Source organism: Panthera onca, chromosome F2, assembly GCF_046562875.1.
Source record: "Panthera onca isolate mPanOnc1 chromosome F2, mPanOnc1 haplotype 2, whole genome shotgun sequence".
Classification (NCBI taxonomy): domain Eukaryota; kingdom Metazoa; phylum Chordata; class Mammalia; order Carnivora; family Felidae; genus Panthera; species Panthera onca.
Window position 1 is genome coordinate 68,800,208 of NC_138356.1, and position 10,732 is coordinate 68,810,939.

At 40.6% G+C, this 10,732-nt stretch overlaps 1 long non-coding RNA gene across 1 annotated transcript; it reads right to left on the reverse strand.

Annotated features, from left to right (window-relative positions):
• Window positions 1-1,378: 1,378 nt before the first annotated feature.
• LOC144615117 (uncharacterized) lies at window positions 1,379-9,977 on the reverse strand. The gene is made up of 2 exons (XR_013553578.2): window positions 9,473-9,977; window positions 1,379-7,745 (listed from the first exon to the last, which is right to left on the reverse strand). It is a non-coding gene; the product is annotated as an uncharacterized LOC144615117 (long non-coding RNA).
• Window positions 9,978-10,732: the final 755 nt, after the last annotated feature.

The window sequence follows — 10,732 nt, forward strand, 5'->3', positions numbered from 1 at the left end:
GGAGGCTGAGACCCGGTCTCCCACAAGGATATTCTCTCGGCGGCTGCTTCTTGCCTGTCCCCATTCTCCATCCCCTTACTGATATTTCCTGGGATCTTATTCCACATCTATTCGCAATAAACCCTGTGTCAGGATCTGCTTCTGGGGGAGCCCAAATTAAGACAGACAGGTTCAACCTCAGGCCTTCCGTATTCTCATGAATATCTTCTGCTGAGATGCAGTTTCTTTAAAAGGCAGTTTACCTGTGGTGCCGCTCTGCAGGTTCAGAGCATGCTCCTTTGGAAAATGTTTCAGACTCCGTAACTCATGTTTATGAATATGGTTACTCAGGGTAAAGATTTTTTTTTTTTTTTCCTTTTGACTCTGGTCTGAATAATCATGAGCGGTATTGCAAGCGGAATGTTTCAGCAGAAGAAAATCAGGGAAATTAATAAAATCACAATCATTCCCGAGGTGGTCGGGAAACTCTTCTGCAGGTCACTGATTCAGCAAGAAGTTACCAAGTCTTGTGTATGCATAGGGCACTGTGTGGTGCCAGGATCGTTGTCATTGTAAATTTGATCCTGGGGAGCGCCTTCCCTAGTCATGAAAGCTGGGAGGATATTCATGGTGCTTAACTAAAAAGGAGCGAAATGGATTTCAGAATGCAGCTTGCTCAGATACTGTTTCAGGAACCAGGATCTAGAGAGGAATTCCTTCTCGTTTTTTTTTTTAATTTTTTTTTCAACGTTTTTTATTTATTTTTGGTACAGAGAGAGACAGAGCATGAACGGGGGGTGGGGGGTGGGGGGGGGTGTGGGGGGGCAGAGAGAGAGGGAGACACAGAATCGGAAACAGGCTCCAGGCTCCGAGCCATCAGCCCAGAGCCTGACGCGGGGCTCGAACTCACGGACCGCGAGATCGTGACCTGGCTGAAGTCGGACGCTTAACCGACTGCGCCACCCAGGCGCCCCTTCCTTCCGGTTTTTGAGTGAAGAGAGGCCACTCCCAAATAAGCGCACATCCAGACCCCTAAGGCGGCTGGTTGGTGCGTGCACACGTTCATTAGGTCTTGTGAAAATGTGACACATTTTTTAAAAAAAATAAATCAATTTCATATGCTACCCCATGTAGTCCTCAGCTTTTTCTAATTGCTTCACAGAAGCTTGTTTTGTTTCCCCAACACGGTTGTGCGATGTGTTGTATCCTCCCACCATCTTGTTCAATTGTAACGGCGCACGGTAAGCTCACCCACTTAATAATCTCACAAGGGTTCGCTGCATGTTTGTGATACATCAGGCACTGACTTCTGGGAACGATGCCCACTCACTACCGCAACCCCTCCCCCCCCCCCCCCCCATCACTCTTGCCATGAAAAATCAATAAAGAACACATAATCTTGACTTTCAGGGAGTTTCTCATTTATTTGCAGAGACAGGCAAAGAGCAATTTTCCAAATGGTACAGTAAGTGCTATGAAAGAAGAGAGTATGGAATGGAGAAGTTGCAGCCCATTCAGATTTGGGAAGGCTGAGAGAACAGGTGGGGCCAGGGGCGAGCCCGGAGTATGTGTCATCTAAACCTCACGTATACATGCAGGACTTAGCCCGCATGTCCTTAAGGACGTAGCCGGGTGGAGAGAGGGCATTGGAGGCAGAAAGGAAAACACAGACAAGGGTCTAGACGTGGAGAAGAGCATGGGCTGTTTGGGAACTGCAAGCGTTCAACAGAGCTGGAGAGTAGAGTCTGCTCAGGGCTGGCAAAAGAAGAGGTGAGCCAGAATGTGAAAGGCTTGCACATTCTGCTATGCAGTGTAGACCATTTTGGAAAGGTAACAGGGAGAGACTGAAAACTTTTGAACAGGGTAGTAAAAAATCAGTTTTCACCTCAGTTCGCTCTGACTGCTTCTTGGAAACTGAATTGTGGGAGAAAAGTCAGGAAGGCAGGAAACCATTTAGGTGGTATCGCAGTAGCCTTGAAGGGATCGGGTGATAGAGCGGGCTGGCATCTGGAAATGGAGAGATGTGGATAGAAGTGTTAAGAGGGGAAGAGAGGCTACATGTAAGGAGGTACGTGTGCGTGGCGGGGTGGGGGGCATGGAAAGTAAGTGTATTCCATGTAGAAGAGCCCACTGGGCTGAGGAAGGATTTAGCCTCGCTTGGGGGGGGGGCTAGAAGTTTCATTTCCTGTGTTGTTATTTCCCCTTGAAGCTCTTGGCTCCCAGATCTTTGATCACGTGCTGTTACTTCCGCTCGAAGCTCTTGGCTCCGAGATCTTTGATCACGTGTGACAAAACCCCACGCACTTTTCCCCTTTGGTCTGAATGTGCTGACAAGGCAAAACAAGACACTTTCACATCCTGTTCTTTAGCTCATGGTTGATTAACGGAGATTAAAACTCTCTGCTCTCCGAAGGTAGCAAGCTAGCCATATTTGGGAAAAACCATTTCCTGTTTTGATAAATAAGGCTTATTTCTGCAGCTTGCAAAGCCAGGGTGTAAAACCACCTCATTTGCAAACGTCTATAAAAGTCGAGGTGCTCCGAAGATATTTAGACTGGGGTTGATACTCCTATTGTGATAGCCTCCCTCATTTTGGTCTCCTAACTTGTCTGGTTTTTGTCTTTGACAGTTTGCCTCAGGATGGCACCTTGCCTCCAGATTCCCATCTGCTCCAGCCAGGTAATAAGGCCATCTGGAGCCTTTTGTGCTCCATTCCTGGCTGGCAACCCAGGGGACTAAAGGTGAGTCCTGATCCTGGTCCTATGTCCAGACTCTTGTCTGTTGGAAGCATGGTAAGAATTTGATTTTGATTTTTTTTTTTTTTTTTTGAGTCTTTGGTTGATTTCTGGTGATGGATTTTTTTTTTTTTTTTTTTTTTGGTTTTGTAGTTAGATAATTTGGCTATCTCTGTAAGTGAATTAAATGGCTTATAGATATTTTTCTCTTTTGAATGAAAGATGACAGAAAATCGTGTTTGTTACTCTTTTCTGTTTGTTCATTTTTCCCCAATTTTGAACTCAAATCAACTAAGAATTTGTACCCATTAGAGAAGAGCTCTTTTTATATGAAAAATGAGTTTTGTATTTTTAGGTTTACCCCTGATGTATGGGCTAAAATTTTGGAATAGAAGCTATAAGTTTTCTAGGTTTTTATGTATGTTTATGTGTCTATAGATATGTAATATTTTCCTACTTCCAGATGGTATTACTAAATTAGATTATAACAAAATTGTTAAAGAGTTTTATTCTAATTGACTTAGAGTTAGCTAAAGGCATATACAAATAAAGGACTATTCCTAAAAATTCCCAGATATTGAAAAAATTAAATTTCTAATACTTTCAATGTCCTCAAAATACATTCTTATAGGCAGTAATTCAAATGTTCTAAGAATTCAAGTTTACATAATTTAGGTAACTCTAGCAAATGAGACTAATTTAATATTATTGGTTTAATAAAAACAGCTATATCTTCTGAGTTGTCAGCATTAAATGTAATAGAAACATATATTTTAATTTTATGCAAGCATGTTTTTCCTCAATTTATAAAGTTTGGCTGATTTAATACACTATCATTTCAGTTGCTATATTTTAAGATTATAAAAATGTACATTTGTATTAGTCAAATTAAGTCATTATTTGGACAAACTTTATTTCAAAGTAATTATATTTTGCAGTATGTCAGCTTAAAGACAGTGTCCAAAATGAATTGGTAGCTTAAAACCTTGGACTGATGCTAAATTGACTTAATTTATGAATATTCATTAGACACCTAAATCCTATCTAAGTAAGAGAAAAAATTGACGCATTAATTGCTGAATACAATTTCATTTTATATACTTTTGGACTTTTACTTTTATATAATACAGAGAGGCTATCTATTTGGGTCTGTTAATGCACATGTTCATTTTTGCCACATTGAGAAGCTGTACCTATAAGGAACGCTTATGACTATAAAAATTATGAGATGTTGAGATGTATATTTATAAACTTTGCTAGTCTGCTAGAAAATACTGGTATATGAAAGACAGTTTACAGTTATTTACTAGCAGATACTCTTTCCTTGACCAAACTTTAGTTAGGCTCCTGTGAGCCTTCTTCTAGACTAGGCTTGACCTTGGCCTGCTGAGCCCCCACTTTAGCAATGAATCCTAAGCTAGTTAATTGACACTTGCCCCCCTTTATATGGGATCATCCTTGATATCTGATCAAGCTCCTCATACCCTGCCCTAGATATCTAAGTCCTTGGCACCTGCTTTTAGTAAGAATCCTGTTCAGCCAGTTTAGCAGGAATCCCCCTACTTTGGTATCTAACCAAGTTCTTCTTAGTAATTTCCTATCCACTCACCCCCTCCCTGGCCCCTTGGCTGAGATCTCCAGCTGTCTGTGCTGCATGGGAATGGGATACCAAAGTCTCTCTCCTCTACTGCAGTAGTTCTAATAAGATCTGCCTCGCGGCTTTAACACATTCCCTGGGAATAACTCTTCTCTTACACCGTCTCCTGGTTTTCTATATGCAGTAGAAGTGGCTGTAGTGAAAACTTAGAATCAATATATGTGAATGAGACTCTAACAGGAGTGATAGTAGCAGAGAGGAGCAACTTTGCACATGAAGTGTGCAGGGGGTATTTCGTTAAGAAAAACAAGAGTAGCTTTGTTCCAAAGTAAAATAACTGCTTCCCAAATGAGAGACAAGTGTATGACAAACTTGTCTGGATAGAGAAAGTTGTAGATGGTTCATGGAAAAGGAATTGTATTTCTTAGAGTCAAAGCTGGCTAAGGCTGATGGGCTTATTTATAAGATTGTTTTTATGAATCTTTTTTTCCATTTCTTTTTTTTTAATTTAAATATAAGATTTTTAATAAGAGTGTTAGTACCAAATATGCTGTTTCAAAACTAGCATTTGGTTTTCTTTCTATTAAAATGACATTTTTTTTCCTTGGATTACTGGTGTTTTCTTAATAAGTGCTTGTAAAAAATATTTTTCTTTACCTTTAGAATAATCTGCCTAGAAAACAACTATTCAGGGTCTTATTAGACTCATTTCCTATACTTTGTGTTGACTTTATCATATCTTTAATTACTCGAGAGAACAAAGTCTTTTCACTTGAAAAGAACTGGAGTTCTTTATAGTCACGTCCCTTCTATGCCTACTTTTAAATTTATATCTTCATTTTGGCTAATTAGGTAACCAACTATTATTTCTCAGTAATCCACTGTCCTATTTAATCAAGTGTTCAAATTTCCTGACTACTTTTTGTATTTTACTTTCCAAAAATCAAATCCTAAATGATATCTTTTGCCGAAGAAATTGTCAAGAAAAAAAAAAAAAGTTAAGTCTGGACCCGAGTAAGGAGAGGTATTATTGAATGAGACTATTGCAGAGAGATGCTCAAAGCCTGAGCCAGAGCAGTGTCAGGCAGGTGGGGGGCGGGGGGGGGGGGTGGAGCGGGGGGGACAAGCAAAGTTTCTGTAAGCAGAGACCCTGGGATAGGTGCCTGTGCAAAGCAGAAGGACGCCATGCTAACAGCTGGTGTGTGGAAGGTGCCTTGAAACATAATGAACTGCATCCAGTGTTGTACTAGTAGAAAAGTTGAGGCAGGAAAGTTGTGTCCTCGGGCACAAGGACTTGGGATTCTGGTCTCAGTTGAAGTAAACAAGCAAAAGTGCAGAAAGTTTGCAGAGTTGGGACCTAGTGGTTCTCAGCAAAGCAGCCTAAACTTATATGAAGCATAAAGTTGCCTCAGCCTTGTCAGTCCCTCTCTTTGTTCAAGGTGGGCTCAGAGAGACTCTTCATGGACAATTCAAGGATAAGGAATAACTCAAACAGCGGATGGCTGAGTGAGATAGACCTCAGGGCCACCATATTCTCAGTGATGACCCTAGAAGACCAATTGAATCATCTGTTTGGAGTGCAGGCAGAGGTCAATTGTTTCAGTGTTCTTAAATGGGATGCCTAAAATTAAAAAAAAGATAAATGTTAGCACAAAGGAATGTATTAAAGAGCCAGAAGTCAAACCCTAAGAGTATCCAATCTAGTGAAACTCAGGAGGTCAGTGGATGAAATCGTTTCATTGTGCAGCACTGCTCCCTGAGTCGTATCGTGATCTTAATTATGCTACTCAGAGCTCGGGTTATCTCCCTTATCAGGGGATACATGACCTGAGCATTTCACCAGACTTTCTTAGTGACCCAGACAGCAGCTTGTCCAGAGAGCAACCAGGTTCACGCCTGGACTGCTGCAGTGTTTCTTCAGATCCTGGGGGAAAAGGCCAGTGACAAAGCAACCTAGAGTCCGAATAAGGATCTGGGAAATCATGTTTTGGTTCTCAGTGACTTGAAGTCAGGAAAAAGGGAGAAAAGTTGTACAGGTTAGTTTGAAAAGTTATAGCCAGGTATTGAAGGAATCTGCAAGAATTGAAAATTTGGTAAGGGCTGACAATCTCTCTAAAGTAAAAGATTCAAATCTGATTTATAAGTAGGTATCACCACTAGTTTATCTACAGTGGGAAAAGAAGCTAATTAAGTGTCTATAAGACGAGATAGAGTTTGCATATCAATCAGCTACCTGCAGTTTACAGAGGTGCAAAATAGCTCAAAGGCAATGAATAGGGCCAGAATCCGGCAATCCAAAAGAGCATGCTATAGTTTCCCATTGAAACACCAAAGGCTCTCTACAGTCCCTTTCCCCTCTTGATCAAAGACAATCTCAAAGAAAGATGACTCTTGGTCACAAAATAAGGCTGGTCTCACTGGAGGTGGCCTGGTTATTTACATAGATGCAGCAAGAACGACGTGGTACCACGTAGGTCTTATACTGGCTTCTCTGGACGCTTTCAGAAAGAATCTCAGATTGGACTTTCCAGAGCCTCTTGAGGCTAGGAAGCCGAGCCAAACCTTCACCATCATTTTCCACCTGCAGTACCTAGTGATTTGGTGGGCATTCCTCTCTTCCTGAGGTCCTCAAAATAGCCTAGGATTCCTGAGCCTGCCAGGAAGTGACCTTCCTTGCTCACCTATAAGGCTGGGAACCCTATAAAGCCGGTTGCCAGGCCAGTTTTCCCAAGACGGACTTTGTAAGCATTGGCCCATCATGTCAACCTTAATTGCTGAAAAGCGTCTGGTCACATCTGACGAAACGAGCGTCATTCTCAACTGTGACATTATAGGCAGAGCCAGCCTTGATTAACCAATGCTTCCAGTTATGTCCTATTAACAAGGTGGACAGGCTCTTACTGAATCTATGCAAATAACTACAGTGCCACGAAAACAGGGATACTCCACGAGACTTCCCAGAATTTGGAAGGGTGAGGCAGGGCAGAGAAGAGGAATGTTTCCTTTGTGTTTCACAAGAGCACAGTCTACTAAATTGTTGTGAGTGCTAGATAGCTTGAGAGAAGAGAGAAAGTGCATCCTTACATCCAGAAAATAGAACACGAGAGCATCAGCACTGTTCCAAACAAAGCCCATAATCATGCATTATCAGTTCATTCAGTCCTATGTAATAATTCTTGTTCCATTTGATCTTGGATTAATAGTCCATAAATCTATATTCTCCCCTAGAGTTCTAGAAATCCTGACTTAGTCTACCAGGGTGGTCCCAAAGTTATTTAAGCAGTGCCATCAGAAGACTTACCCAAGAGTACCTGGCTGGCATAGTCTGCTTCCACGGGTCTCTAAGATAATCCTTTTTTGTTGAAGACAGAGCACTCAGTCGGTAGCTGATTTGCAAGGGCTCTTCGGGAAGCATCAGAGTAACATAAAACCACCTGTGAAGGACAGAAAACTTAAAATAGCCATGGTTAGTTCATTTTGATAATTTTCAAAGGTGAAAGATCTGAGCAGAGTTCACTATAAAAATAATACAATTGATGAAGAAATTTGATTTTTATGGGACACTGAAAAAGTCAGTTCAATCAGTTTTAGGCAAAACATGCTAATGTTTAATTAGCATCGTTAATCCTGTTTTCAAAGGAGACTGGATATTATATGTAGTTTATGAAAATGGATGAGTATAATCTTTAGAGGAAAACATGACAGATACAATATCATGGTTCTGAGACATGATATACCATGAACATATATCAAGCATATTGTTAAAATATAGCAATGGTATATCCAGATAATCAAGCAATAAGTAAACTTAACCTGAATGAGTTTAGGAAGAACATGCGTGAGTAAAATAAAAATGTGTTCTTACAAGGCTGATAACTCAAAAGGCATAACTGTATTTATTAAACCAACAACATTTAAACTAGCCTCGTTTGCCAAAGATTTACCTCGTGAGCCTGAATTTTAAAAACATATTGGTAAACTTTTCTAAGAATACTTTTTTCCCCCACATTAAACATATTAGAGATTTAATTGTCTCGGTTTCTGGGAATTTCGGAAATATTTAAAATTCTATAAACTCCTATTTATCTCTTATCCAATCCAGAAGGAGCTCCTTTAAGGGACTTTAGAATTTAATGTGGTCATACCATTTGGAGGTAGGAAAATAGTACACGTGTATAATACAACATACATATACACACATACAGATGGACACAAATAAAGAGCTTATAGCTTTAAATTTTAATTAAAAAATTTTAGAGCTGGTTCAGATATAAACGCAAAGACTCAAAACTCACTGGTTCATGTAAAAGAGCTGACTCTAATCCCTGCCTCACTTTTACCTTTTTACAAGGATTGTGTTTCTGGCAGATGGGGCAAACTGAAGTAACCTGCTCAATGTAAGAGCTGAAGCAGTCTCCCCAGTATTTGTGGAGGAGACCCTCAAGATGTACTTGTCCCTGATATGTATCCAATGGAGGCTGTGGACTACATTTTGGGAGAGTGACAGAGGAGAGACCAAGTGGCCATTGGTGTCTCCAAAGCCCATCTGAGTAAAGAAAACTTGAAGCTTATTTCTAATTAGCTTTTTCAGCTGCAGGCTTTTGCTCCTGGGGTCGCTGGGCTCCTCACAGCCCCGACAGTGGTAAGGGACTTAAATATCAGGTGTCTACAGGACGAGGAGCCTGAGTGAGAAAGGAAAGGCCTGGCAGGGTGGATGACAGAGGAGGTAGAGGCGTCGAAGGGGGGAGAACGAAGGATTCTAGGGAGCTGAAGGGAAAGTTGAAGGTGGAAAAAGGGAGGCAGAGTTAGAGGAGGATGATGGGAAGGGATAGGTCTTAGAAAACACCGAGGAAGAGAAATGGCCTTGGAAGGAAGCAGTGGTCTCTGAAAATGTTTGTGGAAGAGACTTTGTTCTGTTTCTTTGTACCAAACAATAAAAGCAGGGCACCGTTTGGATGAAATCTTGGAGTCATGGGATTCAGGAGCCCTGCTCAGAATAAGTCAATGTAATCCAAGAGTCAGGGGCTTTAACCATACTCAGAAAAGCTGGAAGAAGGCAGAGAAATAGAAGGAAAAAAGACAAAAATGAAGAATAAAGCCGAGTCTTTACCATGCTACAATAGACACATGTGTGAAGCACTAGACCAGGATTTAGACTCACCACTGTGGATCCCAACTTCCCCGGCCAGGAAAGGAGCCAGCATCTGATCAGATGGCATTGACGCCTGGGTGAAGAAAGCAAGGTCCTGGGGGCATCTGACATTCTGTCAGAGTTACAGCGTCATCCCTGTGAAAGAAAAAAAATGCAATGGATGTTACTATGAAGGATGTTACTATGTTCATATGAAGGGGGTTATTGCAATAGGGGGAGAGGAGTATCATAATAGGAAGACGCTCTAAGACTAAGTCAGAAATGTATCTGGGGAGGGATGGGTGGGCAGAGCTTTTAAATGCAGAGACGCCTGGGATAGGTGGCTGTGGAGAGTAGGAGGTGGGGAGCTGAAAACTGGTAGGGGAGGGGGTTCTTGAAACTTAACCTTCATCAAATATTGTACTAACAGGGAAGTTAAGGCAGGAAGTGTTGGTTTGTGGTTAAGCTCATGGGGCAGGGGTTGCTCTTAAGAGGAGCAAACAAATTCAAGTGCAGAAAATTTACATGGGATTGAGGGCTTTGTGGTCCCGAAGTTGTGTCAAGCTCAAAGTTTGATTAACCTCGTCAGCACTTAAAATTGTTTTTGAGATTTTGCAAAGGGTTCCCACTAAGATTTGTTTTGTCACCTTGTAAAGAAAGAAATGTTGGGAATAATTAGGTTATTGATAGGTTACTAATGATGTGTTACGTGGGAAATACTCTCAAATCAGAAGAAATGCTTAGACCTCCCTAGGTTAAATTTGTTTGGGTAAAACATTATTAGTGTAAATATTTAAACAATTGTATCCTGTATGGGAAGGTTCTAGACAATGATCAGTGTTTTTGCTGACCATGATACGTTTCTGTGTATCAGAGTTTTAGTGTTGCTTTGCCTGTAAAACAAAAGCAGTATTATATTAGCAGTCATAATTTTAGTTATTTTTAAAAACATCAAGTTGGTTGCAACTTTACATCTTTAATGCGAATTCAGTGTATTTCCTGGCTAGTTTTCTACTGGGGATTCACATCATTTATCTATAAAGTTTTATTAATCTACTACTGATGTTTAAAAGCCTACTTTAGATGTATTAACTCTATTTACTTGATAGTCTTGACATATTCTTGATATATTCTAACTTTGTACTAGGTTTACATCTAATATTTCAGGATTTTTATCTTATACCTGAAAATGTTTTCTCTGTGAAGATTATGTTTATGTGTTCTCATAAATTAAATGCAATCTCTTCTTTGAAAATAGGCACGAATCTTTGTGTTTAAACATGTTTTGTC